At 43.7% G+C, this 12,186-nt stretch overlaps 12 non-coding genes and 2 pseudogenes across 12 annotated transcripts; all 14 read right to left on the bottom strand.

The window, feature by feature from the left end:
- Window positions 1–270: 270 nt before the first annotated feature.
- Window positions 271–386, bottom strand: LOC142508559 (5S ribosomal RNA). The gene has a single exon (XR_012806766.1). It is a non-coding gene; the product is annotated as a 5S ribosomal RNA (ribosomal RNA).
- Window positions 387–1,076: 690 nt separating this feature from the next.
- LOC142509046 (5S ribosomal RNA) lies at window positions 1,077–1,194 on the bottom strand. Its single transcript, XR_012807236.1, has one exon. It is a non-coding gene; the product is annotated as a 5S ribosomal RNA (ribosomal RNA).
- A 680-nt stretch (window positions 1,195–1,874) lies between these two features.
- On the bottom strand, window positions 1,875–1,993 carry LOC142510215 (5S ribosomal RNA). Its single transcript, XR_012808340.1, has one exon. It is a non-coding gene; the product is annotated as a 5S ribosomal RNA (ribosomal RNA).
- A 1,260-nt stretch (window positions 1,994–3,253) lies between these two features.
- Window positions 3,254–3,372, bottom strand: LOC142517039 (5S ribosomal RNA). The gene has a single exon (XR_012812801.1). It is a non-coding gene; the product is annotated as a 5S ribosomal RNA (ribosomal RNA).
- Window positions 3,373–4,055: 683 nt separating this feature from the next.
- On the bottom strand, window positions 4,056–4,174 carry LOC142516495 (5S ribosomal RNA). The gene has a single exon (XR_012812287.1). It is a non-coding gene; the product is annotated as a 5S ribosomal RNA (ribosomal RNA).
- A 564-nt stretch (window positions 4,175–4,738) lies between these two features.
- On the bottom strand, window positions 4,739–4,857 carry LOC142517038 (5S ribosomal RNA). The gene has a single exon (XR_012812800.1). It is a non-coding gene; the product is annotated as a 5S ribosomal RNA (ribosomal RNA).
- A 679-nt stretch (window positions 4,858–5,536) lies between these two features.
- Window positions 5,537–5,655, bottom strand: LOC142516494 (5S ribosomal RNA). The gene has a single exon (XR_012812286.1). It is a non-coding gene; the product is annotated as a 5S ribosomal RNA (ribosomal RNA).
- Window positions 5,656–6,220: 565 nt separating this feature from the next.
- LOC142506603 (5S ribosomal RNA) lies at window positions 6,221–6,339 on the bottom strand. Its single transcript, XR_012804890.1, has one exon. It is a non-coding gene; the product is annotated as a 5S ribosomal RNA (ribosomal RNA).
- Window positions 6,340–7,458: 1,119 nt separating this feature from the next.
- Window positions 7,459–7,577, bottom strand: LOC142514660 (5S ribosomal RNA). The gene has a single exon (XR_012810545.1). It is a non-coding gene; the product is annotated as a 5S ribosomal RNA (ribosomal RNA).
- Window positions 7,578–8,384: 807 nt separating this feature from the next.
- LOC142510927 (5S ribosomal RNA) lies at window positions 8,385–8,504 on the bottom strand (annotated as a pseudogene).
- Window positions 8,505–9,188: 684 nt separating this feature from the next.
- On the bottom strand, window positions 9,189–9,307 carry LOC142515474 (5S ribosomal RNA). The gene has a single exon (XR_012811319.1). It is a non-coding gene; the product is annotated as a 5S ribosomal RNA (ribosomal RNA).
- A 681-nt stretch (window positions 9,308–9,988) lies between these two features.
- LOC142513965 (5S ribosomal RNA) lies at window positions 9,989–10,107 on the bottom strand. The gene has a single exon (XR_012809884.1). It is a non-coding gene; the product is annotated as a 5S ribosomal RNA (ribosomal RNA).
- Window positions 10,108–10,787: 680 nt separating this feature from the next.
- LOC142516099 (5S ribosomal RNA) lies at window positions 10,788–10,906 on the bottom strand. The gene has a single exon (XR_012811913.1). It is a non-coding gene; the product is annotated as a 5S ribosomal RNA (ribosomal RNA).
- Window positions 10,907–11,700: 794 nt separating this feature from the next.
- LOC142510557 (5S ribosomal RNA) lies at window positions 11,701–11,819 on the bottom strand (annotated as a pseudogene).
- Window positions 11,820–12,186: the final 367 nt, after the last annotated feature.

The following is a 12,186-nucleotide window of genomic DNA, read 5'->3' as shown; positions in this document are numbered from 1 at the left end:
TGAAGAAACGGAAGCTTAGCAGAAGCGGAAAATCGAAAATTAGAGGGTCTTAGAGAACGAATTCGGCTAAACTCTCGCCAGGTCATTGCGGAGTAACGAGTCTCGTTCGTTTGCCCGTTTACAATCAAATTAGCCTACAATTTTGTCCAAATCCGGCAGTGCACGAGCTACGTTGATTTCACATGTCTTATCTGGTCTCGATCGAGATTCAGATGATTTGAGCCGAAAATCGTCTGTCAACAAGCAATCAAAAATAGAAAAACACGAAAAGGGGTGCAACACAAGGACTTCCTGGGGTCACCCATCCTAGTACTGCTCTTGCCCAAGCACGCTTAACTTCGGAGTTCTGATGGATCCGGTGCATTAGTGCTGGTATGATCGCAACCGACATTGAGTGGGATGTTTATTCTTATATCCCTCGAGTACGTGTGGAACGGGCGATGATGGACAACACGCGGCACTGCTCTCGCCCAATCAGAACCATGAAGTTAAGCGTTCTGGGGCGAATGCAGAGCTAGGATGGGTGACCTCCCTGGGAAGTCCTCGTGTCGCGACCGTTTACGTAAATTATGGATAAAACAGTCAAAATACTTGTTTTTAATTAGTTAACCGTCTCTGTCTCTGGAGTAATCTGCGTCATACCCTTCCGCACAGAACCGGCTCATGACAACAAAAATCAATAAATGTTCCCAGAAAATAGAAAAAAAATAAGAAGGAGAAAATAGCAAATGTAAATCCGTTATTATTCCTAGGATACGATAAAATGGAACCGGAATCGAATTTCGGACTTCCTAGGCGGATTTCTCGAGGAAACGGAAGCTTAACAGAAGCGTAAATTCGCAAATTAGAGGGTATTAGAGAAGAAAGTCGGCTAAAATCTTGCCAGCTCATTGCGGAGTAAGGAGTCTCGTTCGTTTGCCCGTTTACAATCAAATTAGCCTACAATTTTCTCCAAATCCGGCAGTGCCCGAGCTACGTTAATTTCTCATGTCTTATCTGGTCCCGATCGAGATTCAGATGATTTGTGCCAAAAATCAGTCTGTCAACAAGTAAACAAAAATAGAAAAACACGAAATGGGGTGCAACACGTGGAATTCCCTAGGGGTCAGCCATCCTAGTACTGCTCTCACCAAGCACGCTTAACTTCAGAGTTCTGATGGGATCCGGTGCATTAGTGCTAGTATGATCGCACCCGACATTGAGTGGGTTGTTTATTCTTATATCCCTCGAGTACGTGTGGAGCGGGCGGCGATGGACAAAACGCGACACTGCTCTCGCCCAAACAGAACCATAAAGTTAAGCGTTCTGGCGCGATGGCAGAGCAAGGATGGGTGACCTCCCTCGAAAGTCCTCGTGTCGCGATCGTTTACGTAAATTATGGATAAAACAATCGAAATAATTGTTTTTAATGAGTTAACAGTCTCTGAAGTAATCTGCGTCATACCCTTCCGCACAGAACCGGCTCACGACAACAAAAATCGCTAAATGTTCCCAGAAAATAGAAAAAAAAGAAGAAGAAAATAGAGAATGTAAAGCTGTTATTATGCCTGGGATACGATAAAATGGAACCGGAATCGAATTTCGGACTTCCTAAACGGATTTCTCGAGGAAACGGAAGCTTAACAGAAGCGGAAAATCGCAAATTAGAGGGTCTTAGAGAAGGAATTCGGCTAAAATCTCGCCAGCTCATTGCAAAGTAATGAGTCTTGTTCGTTTGCCCGTTTACAATCAAATTATCCTACAATTTTGTCCAAATCCAGTAGTGCCCGAGCTACGTTGATTTCACATATCTTATTTAGTCCCGATAGAGATTCAGATTATTTGAGCCGAAAATCGTCTCTCAACAAGTAATCAAAAATAGAAAAACACGAAAAGGGGTGCAACACAATGACTTCCAGGGGGTCACCCATCCTAGTACAGCTCTCGTCCAAGCACGCTTAACTACGGAGTTCTGATGGGAATCCGGTGCATTAGTGCTGGTATGATCGCACCCGACATTGAGTAGGATGTTTATTCTTATATTCCTCGAGTACGTTTGGAACGGGCGGCGATGGACAACACGCGTCACTGCTCTCGCCCAATCAGAACCATGAAGTTAAGCGTTCTGGCGCTATGGCAGAGCTAGGATCGGTGACCTCCCTGGGCAGTACTCGTGTCGCGACTGTTTACGTAAATTATGGATAAAACAGTCGAAATAATTGTTTTTAATGAGTTAACCGTCTCCGGAGTAATCTGCGTCAAACTTTTCCGCACAGAACCGGCTTATGACAACAAAAATTGCTAAATTTTTCTAGAAAATAGAAAAAAAATAAGAAGAAGAAAATAGCGAATGTAAATCCGTTATTATGCCTGGGATACGATAAAATGGAACCGGAATCGAATTTCGAACTTCCTAAGCAGATTTCTCGAGAAAACAGAAGCTTAACAGAAGTGGAAAATCGCAAATTAAAGTGTCTCAGAGAAAGAATTCGGCTAAATCTCTCCACCTCATTGCGCAGTAATGAGTCTCGTTCGTAGCCCGTTTGCAATCAAATTAGCCTACAATATTGTCCAAATCCGGCAGCACCCGAGCTACGTTGATTTCTCATGTCTTATCTTGTCCCGATCGAGATTCAGATGATTTGAGCCGAAAATCGTCTGTCAACAAGTAATCAAAAATAGAAAAACACGAAAAGGGGTGCAACACGAGGACTTCCCAGGGGGTCACCCATCCTAGTACTGCTCTCGACCAAGCACGCTTAACTTCGGAGTTTTGATGGGATCCGGTGCATTAATTGTTTTTAATGAGTTAACCGTCTCCGGAGTAATCTGCGTCATACCCTACAGCAAAGGACCGGTTCACGACAACAAAAATCGCTAAATGTTCCAAAAATAAAAGGAAAAAAATAAGAAGAATAAAATAGCAAATGTAAAGCTATTATTATGCCTGGGATACGATAAAATGGAACCGGAATCGAATTTCGAACTTCCTAAGCGGATTTCTCGAGGAAACAGAAGCTTAACGGAAGCGTAAAATCGCAAATTAGAGGGTCTTAGAGAAGGAATTCTGCTAAAATCTCGCCAGCTCATTGCGGAGTAATGAGTCTCGTTCGTTTGCCCGTTTACAATCAAATTAGCCTACAATTTTGTCCAAACCCGGCAGTGCCCGAGATACGTTGATTTCACATGTCTTATCTGGTCCAGATCGAGATTCAGAAGATTTGAGCTGAAAATCGTCTGTCAACAAGTAATCAAAAATAGAAAAACACGAAAAGGCGTGCAACACGAGGACTTTCCAGAGGGCCACCCATCCTAGTACTGCTCTCGCCCAGGCACGCTTAACTTCGGAGTTCTGATGGGATCAGGTGCATTAGTGCTGGTATGATCGCACCCGACATTGAGTGGGATGTTTATTCTTATATCTTTCGAGTACGTGTGGAGCGGGCGGCGAGGAACAACACGCGGCACTGCTCTCGCCCAATCAGAACCATGAAGTTAAGCTTTCTGGCGCGATGGCAGAGCTAGGATGGGTGGACCTCCCTGGGCAGTCCTCGTGTCGCGACCGTTTACGTAAAATATGGATAAAACAGTCGAAATAATTGTTTTTAATAAGTTAACCCTCTCCGGAGTAATTTGCGTCATACTCTTCCGTATAGAACTGGCTCACGATAACAAAAATCGCTAAATGTTCCCAGAAAATAGAAAAAAATAAGAAGAAGAAAATAGCGAATGTAAAGCTATTTTTATGCATGAGATACGATAAAATGGATCTGGAATCGAATTTCGAACTTCCTAAGCGGATTTCTCGAGAAAACGGAAGCTTAACAGAAGCGAAAAATCGCAAATTAGAGGGTCTTAGAGAAAGAATTCGGCTAAAATCTCGCCACCTCATTGCGGAGTAATGAGTCTCGTTCGGTTGCCCGTTTACAATCAAATTAGCCTACAATTTTGTCCAAATCCAGCACTGCCCGAGCTACGTTGATTTCACATGTTTTATCTTGTCCCGATCCAGATTCAGATGATTTTAGCCAAAAATCATCTGTCAACAAGTAATCAAAAATAGAAAAACACGAAAAGTGGTGTAACACAAGGACTTCCCAGGGGGTCACCCAACCTAGTACTGCTCTCGCCCAAGCAAGCTTAACTTCGGAGTTCTGATGGGATCCGGTGCATTAGTGCTGGTATGATCGCACCCGACATTGAGTGGGATGTTTATTCTTATATCCCTCGAGTACGTGTGGAGCGAGCGGCGATGGACAACACGCGGCAATGCTCTCGCCTATTCAGAATCATGAAGTTAAGCGTTCTGGAGCGATGGCAGTGCTAGGATGGGTGACCTACCTGAGAAGTTCTTGTGTCGCGACCGTTTACATAAATTATGGCTAAAACAGTCGAAATAATTGTTTTTAATGAGTTAACCGTCTCCGAAGTAATTTCATCATACCCTTCCGCACAGGAATCGAATTTCGAACTTCCTAAGCGGATTTCTCGAGGAAACAGAAGCTTAACGGAAGCGTAAAATCGCAAATTAGAGGGTCTTAGAGAAGGAATTCTGCTAAAATCTCGCCAGCTCATTGCGGAGTAATGAGTCTCGTTCGTTTGCCCGTTTACAATCAAATTAGCCTACAATTTTGTCCAAACCCGGCAGTGCCCGAGATACGTTGATTTCACATGTCTTATCTGGTCCAGATCGAGATTCAGAAGATTTGAGCTGAAAATCGTCTGTCAACAAGTAATCAAAAATAGAAAAACACGAAAAGGCGTGCAACACGAGGACTTTCCAGAGGGCCACCCATCCTAGTACTGCTCTCGCCCAGGCACGCTTAACTTCGGAGTTCTGATGGGATCAGGTGCATTAGTGCTGGTATGATCGCACCCGACATTGAGTGGGATGTTTATTCTTATATCTTTCGAGTACGTGTGGAGCGGGCGGCGAGGAACAACACGCGGCACTGCTCTCGCCCAATCAGAACCATGAAGTTAAGCTTTCTGGCGCGATGGCAGAGCTAGGATGGGTGACCTCCCTGGGCAGTCCTCGTGTCGCGACCGTTTACGTAAAATATGGATATAACAGTCGAAATAATTGTTTTTAATGAGTTAACCGTGTCCGGAGTAATCTGCGTCATACCCTTCCGCACAGAAGCGGCTCACGACAACAAAAATCGCTTAATGTTCCAGAAAATAGAAAAAAATAAGAAGAAGAAAATAGCGAATGTAAAGCTATTATTATGCTTGGGATACGATAAAATAGAATCGGAATCGAATTTCGGACTTCCTAAACGGATTTCTTGAGGAAGCGCAAGCTTAACTGAAGCGAAAATCGCAAATTAGAGGGTCTTAGAGAAAGAATTCGGCTTAAATCTCGCCAGCTCATTGCAGAGTAATGAGTCTCGTTCGCTTGCCCGTTAACAATAAAATTAGGCTACAATTTTGTCCAAATCCGGCAGTGCCCGAGCTACGTTGATTCACATGTCTTATCTGGTCTCGATCGAGATTCAGATGATTTTAGCCAAAAATCATCTGTCAACAAGTAATCAAAAATAGAAAAACACGAAAAGTGGTGTAACACAAGGACTTCCCAGGGGGTCACCCAACCTAGTACTGCTCTCGCCCAAGCAAGCTTAACTTCGGAGTTCTGATGGGATCCGGTGCATTAGTGCTGGTATGATCGCACCCGACATTGAGTGGGATGTTTATTCTTATATCCCTCGAGTACGTGTGGAGCGAGCGGCGATGGACAACACGCGGCAATGCTCTCGCCTATTCAGAATCATGAAGTTAAGCGTTCTGGAGCGATGGACAGTGCTAGGATGGGTGACCTACCTGAGAAGTTCTTGTGTCGCGACCGTTTACATAATTATGGCTAAAACAGTCGAAATAATTGTTTTTAATGAGTTAACCGTCTCCGAAGTAATTGCATCATACCCTTCCGCACAGGAATCGAATTTCGAACTTCCTAAGCGGATTTCTCGAGGAAACAGAAGCTTAACAGGAAGCGTAAAATCGCAAATTAGAGGGTCTTAGAGAAGGAATTCTGCTAAAATCTCGCCAGCTCATTGCGGAGTAATGAGTCTCGTTCGTTTGCCCGTTTACAATCAAATTAGCCTACAATTTTGTCCAAACCCGGCAGTGCCCGAGATACGTTGATTTCACATGTCTTATCTGGTCCAGATCGAGATTCAGAAGATTTGAGCTGAAAATCGTCTGTCAACAAGTAATCAAAAATAGAAAAACACGAAAAGGCGTGCAACACAAGGACTTTCCAGAGGGCCACCCATCCTAGTACTGCTCTCGCCCAGGCACGCTTAACTTCGGAGTTCTGATGGGATCAGGTGCATTAGTGCTGGTATGATCGCACCCGACATTGAGTGGGATGTTTATTCTTATATCTTTCGAGTACGTGTGGAGCGGGCGGCGAGGAACAACACGCGGCACTGCTCTCGCCCAATCAGAACCATGAAGTTAAGCTTTCTGGCGCGATGGCAGAGCTAGGATGGGTGGACCTCCCTGGGCAGTCCTCGTGTCGCGACCGTTTACGTAAAATATGGATAAAACAGTCGAAATAATTGTTTTTAATAAGTTAACCCTCTCCGGAGTAATTTGCGTAATACTCTTCCGTATAGAACTGGCTCACGATAACAAAAATCGCTAAATGTTCCCAGAAAATAGAAAAAAATAAGAAGAAGAAAATAGCGAATGTAAAGCTATTTTTATGCATGAGATACGATAAAATGGATCTGGAATCGAATTTCGAACTTCCTAAGCGGATTTCTCGAGAAAACGGAAGCTTAACAGAAGCGAAAAATCGCAAATTAGAGGGTCTTAGAGAAAGAATTCGGCTTAAATCTCGCCAGCTCATTGCGGAGTAATGAGTCTCGTTCGGTTGCCCGTTTACAATCAAATTAGCCTACAATTTTGTCCAAATCCAGCACTGCCCGAGCTACGTTGATTTCACATGTTTTATCTTGTCCCGATCCAGATTCAGATGATTTTAGCCAAAAATCATCTGTCAACAAGTAATCGTCTTCGGAGTAATCTGCGTCATACCCTTCTGCACAGAACCGGCTCACGACAACAAAAATCGCTAAATGTTCTCAGAAAATAAAAAAAAATAAGAAAAAGAAAATAGCGAATGTAAAGCTATTATTATACCTGGGATACGATAAAATGGAACCGGACTCGAATTTCGAACTTCCTAAGCGGATTTCTCGAGGAAACGGAAGCTTAACAGAAGCGGAAAATCGCAAATTAGAGGGTCTTCGAGAAAGAATTCGGCTAAACTCTCGCCTGCTCATTGCGGAGTAATGAGTCTCGTTCGTTTGCCCGTTTACAATCAAATTAGGCTAAAAATTTGTCCAAATCCGGCAGTGCCCGAGCTACGTTGATTTCACATGTTTTATCTGGTCCCGATCGAGATTCAGAGGATTTGAGCCAAAAATCGTCTGTCTACAAGTAATCAAAAATAGAAAAACACGAAAAGGGGTGCAACACGAGGACTTCCCAGGGGGTCACCCATCCTAGTACTGGTCTCGCCCAAGCACGCTTAACTTCGGAGTTCTGACGGGATCCGTTGCATTAGTGCTGGTATGATCGCACCGAACATTGAGTGGGATGTTTATTCTTATATCCCTCGAGTACGTGTGGAGCTGGCGGCGATGGAGAACACGCGGCACTGCTCTCGCCCAATCAGAACCATGAAGTTAAGCGTTCTGGCGCGATGGCAGAGCTAGGATGGGTGACCTCCCTGAGCAGTCCTCGTGTCGCGACCGTTTACGTAAATTAAGGCTAAAACAATCGAAAAAATTGTTTTTAATGAGTTAACCATCTCCAGAGTAATCTGCATCATACCCTTTTTGCACAGAACCGGCTCACGACAACAAAAGTCGCTAAATATTTCCAGAAAATAGAAAAAAAAATTAGAAGAAGAAAACAAGGAATGTAAAGCAATTATTATGCCTGGGATATGATAAAATGGAACCAGAATCGAATTTCGAACTTCCTAAGCGGATTTCTCGTAGAAACGGAAGCTTAACAGAAGCGGAAAATTGCAAATTAGAGGGTCTTAGAGAAATAATTCGGCTAAACTCTCGCCAACTCATTGCGGAGTAATGAGTCTTGTTCGTTTGCCCGTTTACAATCTAATTAGGCTACAATTTTGTCCAAATCCGGCAGTGCCCGAGCTACGTTGATTTCACATGTTTTATCTTGTCCGGATCGAGATTCAGATGATTTGAGCCGAAATTCGTCTGTCAACAAGTAATTAAAAATGGAAAAACACGAAAAGGGGTGCAGCACGAGGAGTTTCTAGGGGGCCACCCATCCTAGTACTGCTCTCGCCCAAGCACGCTTAACTTCAGCCAAAAATCGTCTGTCAACAAGTAATCAAAAATAGAAAAACACGAAAAGGGGTGCATCACGAAGACATCCCAGGGGGTCACCCAGTCCTAGTACTGCTCTCGCCCAAGCACACTTAACTCCGGAGTTCTGATGAGATCCGGTGCATTAGTGCTGGTATGATCGCACGCAACTTTATGTGGTATGTTTATTCTTATATCCCTCGAGTACGTGTGGAGCGGGCGGCGATGGACAACACGCGGCACTGGTCTCGCCCAATCATAACCATGAAGTTAAGCGTTCTGGCGCGATGGCAGAGCTAGGATGGGTGACCTCCCTCGGAAGTCCTCGTGTCGCGACCGTTTACGTAAATTAATGTATAAAACAGTCGAAATAATTGTTTTTAATGAGTTAACCGTCTCCGGAGTAATCTGCGTCATACCCTTCCGTACAGAACCGGCTCACGACAACAAAAATCGATAAATGTTCCCAGAAAATAGAAAAAAAAATAAGAAGAAGAAAATAACGAATGTAAAGGTATTATTATGCCTGGGATACGATAAAATGGAACCAGAATCGAATTTCGAACTTCCTAAGCTGATTTCTCGTGGAAACGGAAGCTTAACAGAAGCGGAAAATCGCAAATTAGAGGGTCTTAGAGAAGGAATTCGGCTAAAATCTCGCCAGCTCATTGCGGAGTAATGAGTCTCGTTCGTTTGCCCGTTTATAATCAAATTAGGCTACAATTTTGTCCAAATCCGGCAGTGCCCGAGCTACGTGGATTTCACATTCTTATCTGGTCCCGATCGAGATTCAGATGATTTGAACGGAAAATCATCTGTCATCAATTAATCAAAAATAGAAAAACTCGAAAAGGGGTGCAACACGAGGACTTCCCAATGAGTCACCCATTCTAGTACTGCTCTCGCCCAAGCACGCTTAACTTCGGAGTTCTGATGGGATCCAGTGCATTAGTGCTGGTATGATCGCATCCGACATTGAGTGGGATGTTTATTCTTATATCCCTCGAGTACGTGTGGAACGGGCGGCGATGGACAAAACGCGGCACTGCTCTCGCCCAATCAGAACCATGAAGTTAAGCGTTCTGGCGTGATGGCAGAGCTAGGGTGGGTGACCGCCCGGGAAGTCCTCGGATCGCGACTGTTTACGTAAATTATGGCTAAAACAGTCGAAATAATTGTTTTTAATGAGTTAACCGTCTCCGGAGTTATCTGCGTCATACCCTTCCGCACAGAACTGGCTCACGACAACAAAAATTTCTAAATTTTTCCAGAAAATAGAAAAAAATAAGAATAAGAAAATAGCGAATGTAAAGCTATTATTATGCCTAGGATACTATAAAATGGAACCGGAATCAAATTTCGAACTTTCTAAGCGGATTTCTAGAGGAAACGGAATCTTAACAGAAGCTTAAAATCGCAAATCAGAGGGTCTTAGAGAAGGAATTCGGCTGTATTCTCGCCAGCTCATTGCGGAGTAATGAATCTCGTTCGTTTGCCCGTTTACAATCAAATTAGACTACAATTTTGTCCAAATACGGCAGTGCCCGAGCTACGTTGATTTCACATGTCTTATCTTGTCCCGATCGAGATTCAGATGATTTGAGCTGAAAATCGTCTGTCAACAAGTAATCAAGAATAGAAAAACACGAAAAGGGGTGCAACACGAGGAATTCCCAATGGGTCATCCATCCTAGTACTGCTCTCGCCCAAGCACGCTTAACTTTGGAGTTCTGATGGGATCCGGTGCATTAGTGCTGGTATGATCGCACCCGACATTGAGTGTGATGTTTATTCTTATATCCCTCGAGTACGTGTGGAGCGGGCGGCGATGGACAACATGCGGCACTGCTCTCACCCAATCAGAACCATGAAGTTAAGCGTCCTGGCGCGATGGCAGAACGAGGATGGGTGACCTCCCTGGGCAGTCCTCGTGTCGGGACCGTTTACGTAAATTATGGATTAAAAAGTCGAAATAATTGTTTTTAATGAGTTAACCGTCTCCAGAGTAATCTTCGTCATACCCATCCGCACAGAACCGGCTCACGACAACAAAAATCACTAAATGTTCCCAGAAAATAGAAAAAAAAAAGAAGAAGAAATAGCGAATGTAAAGCTATTTTTATTCCTAGGATACGATAAAATGGAACCGGAATCGAATTTCAAACGTCCTATGCGGATTTTTCGAGGAAACGGAAGCTTAACAGAAGCGAAAAATCGCAAATTAGAGGGTCTTAGAGATGATATTCGGCTAAACTCTCGCCAGCTCATTGCGGAGTAAGGAGTCTCGTTCGTTTGCCCGTTTACAATCAAATTAGGCTACAATTTTGTCCAAATCCGGCAGTGCCCGAGCTACGTTGATTTCACATGTTTTATCTGGTCACGATCGAGATTCAGATGATTTGAGCCGAAAATAGTATGTCAACAAGTAATAAAACCTACAAAACACGAAAAAGGGTGAAACACGAGGACTTCCCAGGGGGTCACCCATCCTAGTACTGCTCTCGCCCAAGCACGGTTAACTTCGAAGTTCTGATGGGATCCGATGCATTAGTGCTGGTATGATCCCACCCGACATTGAATGGGATGTTTATTCTTATATCCCTCGAGTACGTGTGGAGCGGGCGATGGACAACAGGCGGCACTACTCTCACCCAATCAAAACCATGAAGTCAAGCGCGATGGCAGAGCTAGGATGGGTGACCTCCCTGGGCAGTCCTCGTGTTGTGACCGTTTACGTAAATTATGGATAAAACAGTCGAAATAATTGTTTTTAATGAGTTAACCGTCTCCGAAGTAATCTGCGTCATACCATTCTGCACAGAATCGGCTCACGACAACAAAAATCGCTAAATGTTCCCAGAAAATAGAAAAAAAAATAAGAAGAAGAAATAGCGAATGTAAAGCTATTATTATTCTTAGGATACGATAAAATGGAATCGGAATCGAATTTCAAACTTCCTATGCGGATTTCTCGAGGAAACGGAAGCTTAACAGAAGCGAAAAATAGCAAATTAGAGGGTCTTAGAGAAGGAATTCGGCTAAACTCTCGCCAGCTCATTGCGGAGTAAGGAGTGTCGTTCGTTTGCCCGTTTACAATCAAATTAGGCTACAATTTTGTCCAAATCCGGCAATACCCGAGCTACGTTGATTTCACATGTTTTATCTAGTCCTGATCGAGATTCAGATGATTTGAGCCGAAATTCGTTTATCAACAAGTAATTAAAAATGGAAAAACACAAAAAAGGGTGCAACACGAGGACTTCCTAGGGGGTCACCCATCCTAGTACTGCTCTCGCACATGCACGCTTAACTTCAGCCGAAAATCTTCTGTCAACAAGTAATCAAAAATAGAAAAACACGAAAAGGGATGCATCACAAGGACATTCCAGGGGGTCACCCATCCTAGTACTGCTCTCGCCCAAGCACGCTTAACTTCGGAGTTCTGATGGGATGCGGTGCATTATTGCTGGTATGATCGCACCCGACATTGAGTGGGATGTTTATTCTTATATCCTTCGAGTACATGTGGAGCGAACGATGGACAACACGCGGCACTGTTCTCACCCAATTAGAACCATGAAGTGAAGCAACCTGGCGCGAAGGCGGAGCTAGGATGGGTGACCTCCCTGGGCAGTCCTCGTGTCGCAATCGTTTACGTAAATTATGGATAAAACAGTAGAAATAATTGTTTTTAATGAGTTAACCGTCTCCGGAGTAATCTGCTTCACACCTTTCCGTATAGAACTGGCTCACGATAACAAAAATCGCTAAATGTTCCCAGAAAATAGAAAAAAAAATAAGAAGAAGAAAATAACGAATGTAAAGCTATTATTATGTTTGGGATACGATA

Source organism: Primulina tabacum, chromosome 10 (genome assembly GCF_025594145.1).
Source record: "Primulina tabacum isolate GXHZ01 chromosome 10, ASM2559414v2, whole genome shotgun sequence".
Lineage (NCBI taxonomy): Eukaryota > Viridiplantae > Streptophyta > Magnoliopsida > Lamiales > Gesneriaceae > Primulina > Primulina tabacum.
This window is presented reverse-complemented; position numbering and strand designations above follow the sequence as displayed.